The sequence below is a fragment of the Canis lupus genome, chromosome 21, assembly GCF_003254725.2.
Source record: "Canis lupus dingo isolate Sandy chromosome 21, ASM325472v2, whole genome shotgun sequence".
Lineage (NCBI taxonomy): Eukaryota > Metazoa > Chordata > Mammalia > Carnivora > Canidae > Canis > Canis lupus.
The window spans coordinates 45,655,567-45,665,216 of NC_064263.1; the positions used below are offsets into that span (position 1 = coordinate 45,655,567).

At 34.8% G+C, this 9,650-nt stretch overlaps 1 long non-coding RNA gene across 1 annotated transcript; it reads left to right on the forward strand.

Moving 5' to 3' along the window:
• The first annotated feature begins 1,302 nt into the window (after nt 1-1,302).
• Nucleotides 1,303-9,439, forward strand: LOC125753295 (uncharacterized). Its single transcript, XR_007404794.1, has 2 exons — nt 1,303-1,509; nt 9,289-9,439. It is a non-coding gene; the product is annotated as an uncharacterized LOC125753295 (long non-coding RNA).
• Nucleotides 9,440-9,650: the final 211 nt, after the last annotated feature.

The following is a 9,650-nucleotide window of genomic DNA, read 5'->3' on the forward strand; positions in this document are numbered from 1 at the left end:
TTCCTTGTTACATTATGCTAACACTTCAATTATTTTCCATGTTATTGTGGCAGAAGGTAAAAGCTTATTACAGGTTTTGCATCATTTTAAGTCAGGGATAGGCAAACTACTGACCGTGAGCCAAATCTGGCCTTCAACCAGTTTTTGTAAATAAAATTTCATTGGAACACACCCTTGCTCACTTGATTATAGATTCCTCATGGTTGCTTTCACATTACGTCGACAACACTGTGACAGAGCTCATACATCTAGAAAACAACAACAACAACAACAACAACAACAAAAACTTACTTTCTGGTCCTTTTAAAAAATGTTTGCCAACCTTGTTTTAAGTTTAAGTATATGTGTGTGTTGGGGGGAGGCACTTGTATATACTTAGTGCTTATATATCAAAGCCAAAGGGTTTTCAGATTTAGTATGAAAGCATCTGGATTAAAATTCAACTGTAAAGCTTATCAGCTATTTACTTTTATCCAGGCTACTTGACCTGCTTAAAATAGCCTAAGTTCAAAATGGAAATATACACTTAATACTTGTAATTAGGAATAAATGATAAAATGCATTGAAATGACTTCATTCATAGTACGCATTCAGTTAAACCCCTTATTTCCTCCATTACTAAAATGAGCCTCATGAAAAACAAAATAGGAAATATACACATTTCCTTTACAAAACAGTAAATACATACATCTGAAAAATCATTAGATTGGAAATTTGTTCTCTTTCATTTTTACCTAAGTGTCGATGTTAACCTCTAAATTCTTAAATTCTTATAAGAGGCCAAGTACTCAAAGACTCAGACAAAATCTTTAACAAGGATCTGATTTTTAAGCTGAATCCTGTAGATGAATTAGATGACTTCATTCCTATGGGATAATGTAGACTTTTTCTAAGTCCAAACATGTTTTATTGCAAAAATATTTTTCCTTTTTTTTTTTTTTTTCAAAAATCCTCTTGTTTAAAGGTAGTTTTCTCTTTCTATTTTTCTTTTAGAGGTTTATTTACCATTCTGTGCATATTGACCAGAGACCTAACTGAGAATATCAGTTGTGAGCCGGGCTGCAGTACATCCATACCCACATCATTTCTGTATACTCTCCCCTTTTACATTTTAAATGCTCAAAAATCCATTTTCACATTTAAGTTATTTAAACAGGCCATTTCCCTGCATGGTAACTCTCTGTATTTGAGAAGAGTTGAGTAAAACTGCCATAGTCACGAGTGTCCTCTGGCTCTCCTGGGACTGAAAAGACCTTGAAAGTGTTTTTGTCTACAGTTCTGAAGAAGAAAGATTCTGGGCAGGCCACACCGGAAGCTGTTTTTCCTTCTGGCACAATTGCTCTGTAGCATACTGAAGACTAAAGTTTGATGTTTGCTTTTCTTTGTAAATGTGACACTAAAGTGCCAGTGGCTGCGCTTTAGCTTCTGTATCCAGTCTAAAAGTGCCAACGGGGAGAACATGAAAGCCTAATTTGAGAACTGCAACTTCAGAAAACTGAAATCATTTGGGTAGGCAGAGTTTGATTTTCTACTAGGCGGATTTACTTCCTGAACATTCTAAAAATAAATGTATGAAATGTCAGATATATCCTGTGAAACACAGAGAAATAAAGAAAATATTTTAAAATATGTGAGCATATTATTTATGTATTTGGATCAAGACTAAGAGAAAACAAGAATCTTGTTTTGAATTGTCTTACTATGTTTTGTAATAAATTAAAATTTGTCTTAGAAGGTGTACATTTAAGATGAAATGATAAAATGTGAAATTGGTTTGTGAGGAAATATTATGCTTCATACTGTGTATATAACTTTAAACTACCAATTTAATTTTTATTAATAGTATTTATTAGGAAAATGTTTTCCTTTGTATTTCAATTTAGCTCACTTTTAAGTTCTTTGAAAATATAATTTGATCCCTATTGTTTTTAATAAGCTACCAAAGAAGTCTTGACTTTGTTTCTTTAAAATATTTATTAATTAACAGATGACATGTTATTGATTTTGTGAATGCCTGGTGGGATATCTGAGTTTGTGTACCAAAAGACTCACAAGCCTCAGTGTTGGCTATTCATCACCATCAAGGATTCTTAGATTCATAATCTAAAGGACGTCAATAGACTAAAATTTACCTTATTTTGCATCTTATGTGGCTCTGCATGTGGAGTCTATTGAAAACACCTTAGGCATCTTAGCTAACTGATGATTCGGTTACACATGAGTGTAATTTAGTTGCCAACAAAATTAAAGTAATCCAACTGATAATTAATAGAAAAACAGTATTTCAGAAAAGAAACGGGACTCCCACGTGACTGGCCAAGGGTACATCTTTAGCATCCTATTGAGTTCTGGCTGTTGAGTTTTAAGAAAAAATAAAACCCAAACAGAACCCATTCAGGACAGTGAGGGCATTTTGAAAGTATCGTTTTGAATAAGAGATGAGGGAACTGGATATGTCTACCTTGAAGAAGATTAGATGACAGGAGGAAGATGTTGTATCAGTCTCAAATATTTGAAAGCTATCACGGAGGAAATAATTGTAAACTCTTCTCTTTGGTTTCATAATGGTATAATCAAGATCAAATGCCAGAATTTAGGGAGATGAGTTTGCCTTCAACAGGAGGCAGAATTTTAGTGCTACCCAGGGATGAAAATTGTTGGTTTTGACAGGTAGCGAGTTCCCCATCTCTACTGGGTCATCTTTTGGCAGGGATATGCTCAAGAAATTGAGGGATTGTCAGCTTAATCAGATATTGTAAGGTACTTTCAAATTCACAGAGTATGTAATGTATAAATCTGTTCACATACACATACACAAAGCAAAAGCAAAAACAATTTCTTTCTGGACAAAGTTGCAGGCCCCAATTTTCCCAATTTTATACTTCCTTTACTTCTTCACTTTACTTCCTAAAGTGATAGAAAGGACTAAATAGGATGACATCATTTGGAATAAATACCAATCTGATTGGATTTTGATTTTTAAAAATATAATTTCTTAGGTTTTCAAAACATCTGGTTTTGTGTAAAGGATAAAAAAAAAAAACACAAATAAAACAAAATTAACCACAAACAAACCTGAAGGGAAGCTGGGGGCTGTAAAGGGGACAGAGGTTTAGGCAGAGTAATGCTGCTCTTTGCTGCATATATTGGTGTAGAACTTGGATCGTGAAGTCATACTGATATGAGTTGAGATTCTAGCTTTGCTCTATTCTAGCTGTGTGTCCTTGAGCAATTTATCTCAGCAGTCTTGGCCTCAGTTTTTGTTCATCTGCAAAACTGAAACAGCAAGACTACATGGCTCTGTATAGTTATAAAAGAAACCTAAGATAATGCATGTAGAGGGCTTGGTGCTTTAAGGGCTTGGCGATTATGATTATTATTGTACTTGAAACACACTTGACTTTACACTGATAAATTCAATGACACAAGTATGCAATTCACATTGGGGAGTGTGTGTGCATGACAAGAACAATGATTATGAATTTTAGTGTATGTGAAATTCTACATTTTGGTATGTTTTGGGGTCTTTTATGTTTTTTTTTTTTTTTAATATGTTAAGAGAACAACTCTGCTAATAAACAAGGACTAACAATTCCTTGTTATCTAAAGGTGGGGCACCTGGGTGTCTCAGTGGTTGAGCATCAGCCTTTGGCTCGGGGCGTGATCCCTGGGTCCTGGGATCCAGTCCCACATCAGGCTCCTGCTTCTCTCTCTGCCTGTGTCTCTGCCTCTCTGTGTCTCTCGTGAATGAATGAATGAATGAATGAATAAATAATAAATAAATAAATAATTAAATACCTAAAGATATAATCTTATCTAAATAGAAAATAAAAGTATTTTTATGTTCCTGAAATATGTTGAATGGTTGTTTTCAAATTATTTTAAACCAGTGTATTCAGATTAAGGAAATGAGTTCAGATATGTGGCTAATCTCATTTTCTTCTGAAAGAAATGCTGTTCAAAAGTAGATATAATTACTTTTCTTTGAATCTGTTCTTCTGTTTATTCAATCTACAAGTGAGTGCTTTCTTCAGTATTTTTCAGTCAATGGTGAATAGTGGTGCTCTTCCAAGTGAAAAAATTCATTCTGTTATACATTATAGTTTCAGTAGTATTAGCTAAACTGAGTAAGAATCAGATGATTGTTTAAAAAATAAACAAGAAATTAAACTTGTGTGAGTTTCCAACCTCCCCACCCCAAACAGCGTTAGACATTTGGTGAAATAATGTTTGTTGTAATGTATAAGTCTTATGAAAAACCATAGAAATTTCTTTTCTTTTTAGCAATTTCTTTTTTAATGTTTTCCCCTTGCCTAATTAGTGTTATTTAATTTAATAATGTATGATTTAATAATAAAAATATCAATCACCATATTATAGGGGATGCTGTTTAAGATCTGTCCTCAAGAAGCTAGTCTAGTGGGAGAGGAAGATACGTTTACAAAAATATACAGCTCAAGAATATGTTCAAGATATTATATAAGAGGGGGAAAAAACTAAACAGAAATATACAGAATGAGAAAGGAGAAATACATGTATTCAGTTAATTCAATGGAAGGCTTCATGAGGGGGGATGCCTTTGATGGCTACATCAAAGAGGGTGTGAAATTTGGAGAGAGAGATGGAAAAAAGGCACCTTAGAAAGAATTAAGAGTCTGAAAAACATGCTAATATGGAGAACCCTGTTTATGTTCTGTGGCCCTATTCTCCTGTGGCTGATTTGTGGAAGCCTCGACAATTTAGAGGTCTTTACCAGACCCCTCTTCTGACTTAAGTCATATTCATCTCTATTATTTATGTTGTTTACTAGTGTGATGCCCTCTGTAGTTTTCTTTTAGCTCATTACCCCAGCCTCTCCTCTTAGAGCTTCCCTCCTGTGCTTACTCTTACAGGTATAACCGATCTTTCTTGCCCTTTCTCCTCTGGACATATGGTCTTCACTTTCTCAGATCTGCCAAGCTCTTTCTCATCCTTCTGCCCAGAATGTTCTATATCCCTATCTATCCCATCATCCCATTTTTGCCTAGTTAATTGCTTTTTATTCTTTAGGCTGTAGATACTATTTCCTTCAGAAAATCTTCCTGACATTCCACCTTGGGTACCTGCTGTGCACTTCAATTGACCAAGAATTCCGCCCTGGCATTACCACACTCTTGTAATTTCCTATTTTCCTGTCCTCATTCTCTATCAGCCTAGACATGCATGAAAGCAGGAGCCCTATTGCTCTTCTTTCTTCATTACCCAGCACTGTGGTTGCCAAGGAGTGTATATGTGCATGGCAGTTATTCTTGGTTCAGTGAATGAGTAAGCAAGTGAGTACTAGATTCATTAGCATCTTCATGAATTGAGAATTATTAGAGTGTGAATATGAATCTTCCAAACTAGTGGCACAGGAGTAGCATGGCTAGAGACCCTGAGTGGTCTGGGGCAGCTGAAGCACCATCTTGATTAGACACCAATGACTAGTCAGTGAGATACTGTCTCTTTAGAATTCATTAAAATAGAAACAAGTGTGTTAAAATGTGAGAAAAAGAGATTAATAGCAATAGAGTGAAAAGAAAACAAGATCTTTCCATATTTTTTTGATCTTTCCATATTTTTTTTTGATCTCTCCATATTTTGTGTCAAATGAAGGTACACTAAAAGTATAAGACCTTGACAAAAAGAGTATCAGTAATACAGCCAAGAAAAAAAAAATCAATAATGGAACATTTTTTTAATGGAGCATATTTTTAAATAATGGTTATGTCAAATTGAGTGACATCGAATAATAGCTCTTATTGATTAGTGAAATTTTAAATAAACATGTTAACTATGGATGGAAAATTTATAAGACCAAGTTTCTATTTTATGTTCATGTTTTTATTTTTGTTTTTAAGCATTAGTAAATAGAAACATACATGTGAAGTTGTGAAGATAGATAGTTGATCTATAGCTCACTAGAAAAGCCCTATCTATTTCTGGGGATGCCTATGTGTCTGATTTTTTGACTCTTGGGTGAGAAAAGGACAGTTAAATTTAAAATGCAGTGTTTATGATCAGAAACACCCTGAAGACCCTCTGGGTCAATTTCTTTACTTATGGTTTGCAAATGGCCTAACCAGTTTGACAAACTTGGCTTGAGCCTCTCCCAAAACCAAGATTCCTTACACAGATCTTAGTGGTTCAAACCATAGACACAAGGATCCTTGGGGAGCTCAAACATGGATCCATGTCGTCGAATTCAGAAGGAAAAAGCCTGCACTCTATTTCTCTTCCAAAATAGACAGTTTTGTGCCTTTCTAGAGCCTTGTAAAAAGCTAAACATTCATTTAAAAGACATGGAAACTCAAACTCATGATAGTTTCCCCTCCCTCCCTTCCTTCCTGCCTGCCTTTCTTTCTTCCTTCCTCCCTCCTTCCCTCCTCTTCCTTTCTTTCATTTTCTTCTTCTTTTTTTCTTTCTCTTTTACTGTCATGATATCTTTACCTCATCTAATTTTAAAGGGCTTTTTTCCCCCAGTATCTTGAGATAAACAGGAAAGTGCCTTTAGGATTTTTCAAAGTCCTAGATTCAGTTCAAGCTTAGAAGAATATCCTTCAAAAGCAGTGTATCATATATGCTGGCCAGTGCATCCAGCAAAATAACTATGTCTATAATTCCTATAATTTGTGGTTATTTGTATGTTAGATTTAAGAATAAAAAGACATGAGGGTGCCTTGGGTGGCTCAGTTGGTTAAGTATCTGACTCTTGGTCTCAAGGTTGTGAGATGGAGCCCCGCATCAGCTCCAGGCTGGGTGTGGAGCCTGCTTAAGATTCTCTCTCTCCATCTCCTTCTGTCTCTCTCCCTGACCCTCTCTCTCCCTCTCAGAAATAATAATAATTAATAATAATAATAATAATAGAATAAAAGACATGAGAAGAAACATAATTATGTTTATCTTAAAATCATGTCATTAACTATTTTATTGCCTGATTTGTTTCTCAGATGTAATATAAAACGGAAAAAAATTAAAGAAAAATGAAATGGAAACCAGTGCTTCTCAAATTATTGTGAGTCGCAGGCTCCAAATTCTGTGACAGGCATTGTGATAAGCCCTCTACCTCTCTGTTCTTATTTGATTCTCTCACTTATTAAAATAATTACTAGAAGTCATTTTATGAATGAAAATTTTCAATTTTAAACTAAAATTCAGATTGAATCTCATATCATATCCATGAGGGTAAAGCTAATGTATTTTTTGTATATATTTTTTATTGGAGTTCTATATGCCAACATATAGCATAACACCCAGTGCTCATCCCGTCATTAATTAGCAATTGCATTCATTAAAAAAAGATAAAGTTAAACAGTAGCTTAAACCAAATAAAGATTTCATTTTTTTATCATAGAAAGAGAAATCTAAAAGTAGGCATTTTAGGACCAGTATGAAATCAGGACTTTGGACTTTGAAATCTCTATACACCCAATCCTTTATTCCTGGATCCAGTGTTTTCCTACTCAAAATAATAATGATAATAATAATAAATAGTAATAATAATAATAATAATAATAGGGATCCCTGGGTGGCGCAGCGGTTTGGCGCCTGCCTTTGGCCCAGGGCGCGATCCTGGAGACACGGGATCGAATCCCACGTCGGGCTCCCGGTGCATGGAGCCTGCTTCTCCCTCTGCCTGTGTCTCTGCCTCTCTCTCTCTCTGTGACTATCATAAATAAATAAAAATTAAAAAAAAAAGTTTTAAAAAAATATTAAAAAAATAATAATAATAATAGTGTTGCTTAAATTCTAGAATCTGGTTTTCCTTTTAGGAAGAAAAAAGAAATGGCCAGAAGTTGGCAGTTTCTTGCTAGCTAGGTCTGTCTCCCATATATTTTTTAAAGATTTTATTTTTTTATTCATGAGAAACACACAGAGAGAGGCAGAGACACTGGCAGGGGAGAAGCAGGCTCTCCATGGAGAGCCCAATGTGGGACTTGATCCAGGGATCACACCCTCAGCCAAAGGCAGACACTTAACCGCTGAGCCACCCAGGTGCCCTGTCTCTCATGTTAAGATGCTTTCTCAAGTCCCTTCCAAAAAGTATCAGCAGCCAGAAATATATGGCTTAGACAGTTTTAATTGCAAAGAAGTCTGGGGAATACAGCTTTTTTTATCTGAGCACTTTGCTACTACATCAAAATCAGAATTCTAGAACAAAATAAATAAAAAAGAAAGGGGGAGAATATATTTTGTAGTGACTAGAAATCTGTATTTATAAAGGGACAGAGCTTTGATTTGAAGCTAGATTCTCTAATAACAAACTCCAGGAAAAAAAAAAAACAAAAACAAAAACAAACTCCAGGCAAATTATTACTACATTATAGAACATCCCTTAGTTGCTCTGGCCTGAGACATGTGATAAAACTTGGAAAGGAATGGAATAGAATGGGATGGAATTTGATAAAGCACTAGTTTGGGAATCCGGTAAATGTCACAAATATCAGTCAGTATATCAGTAGGGAAATGGAACAGTTGGGGAATGCTATATAGATATGGTGCAGGTCACAAAGGCTATGTGAAGGGCTTCTTTCTCTTCTAGTTTATTCTCCTGATAACTGAAACCTTGTAAAATATTTACTATTTGCCAGGCTGACCTTACTTGACTGAACTAGTTGAACTGTCAGAGAACATCGTGAAATATCAAGAGTAAGAGAAATATGCTGTTAGTGTAAGATACAATTTATTTTAGGTGCCCGCATGAAGTCTAAGACCACTACAGGGATGCTGATTTATTACTATTTCCATTCCCCATTTTTCTAGGGCATAGAAACATATTTCTGCAGAATTATAGGACCAAAGTTATTATAAATACTCAAAACCGCTTCGTTTTAACATTTGATTTGTTTGCCTGACAAATCCACATTCCTGACTCTGATCAAACCTTAAATCATGTTGGTGTTGAAATTATTACAGGATCACTGCAGATTATTTGTTTTTTTCTTGGCCCTTGCTAGAAAATCAAGGCATTGTATGTTATATATTGATAAAATATACTCGGTAGCAAATCAAAGTCATTTGAAACTGAGTTGGCTAAATATATTATGACTTCAGATAAATACATTAAAAAGAAAATCATTATTTTAAAAATTCAGTTGTATGTTAGGAATATGGCAGTTTATAAAATCAATTTATGGTGTTTACTTTAAAAACTATGAAGAAAATACTCGAATGAATATAGTCAATTCTATAATTAATTAATTGTCTTCTTTTTTAAAAAATATATTTTATTTATTTATTTATTTATTTATTTATTTATTTATTTGACAGTGAGAGAGAGAGCACAAACTGGGGGAGTGGCAGAGGCAGAAGGAGAAGCAGACTCTCTGCAGAGCATGGAGCCTGATGTAGGGATCAATCCCAGGACCCAGGGATCTCGACCTGAGCTGAAGGCAGATGCTTAACTGACTGAGCCACCCAGGTGCCCCAATTAATTCTCTTCTTGAAAAAACAAACAAACAAACAAACAAAAAACAGGAAACATCTCAGGCACATGTTAAAAATTGAAATTAGAAATCTATTATTTATTTATTATTATTTATTTATTTATTTATTTATTTATTTATGATAGTCACCGAGAGAGAGGGAGAGAGGCAGAGACACAGGCAGAGGGAGAAGCAGGCTCCATGCAC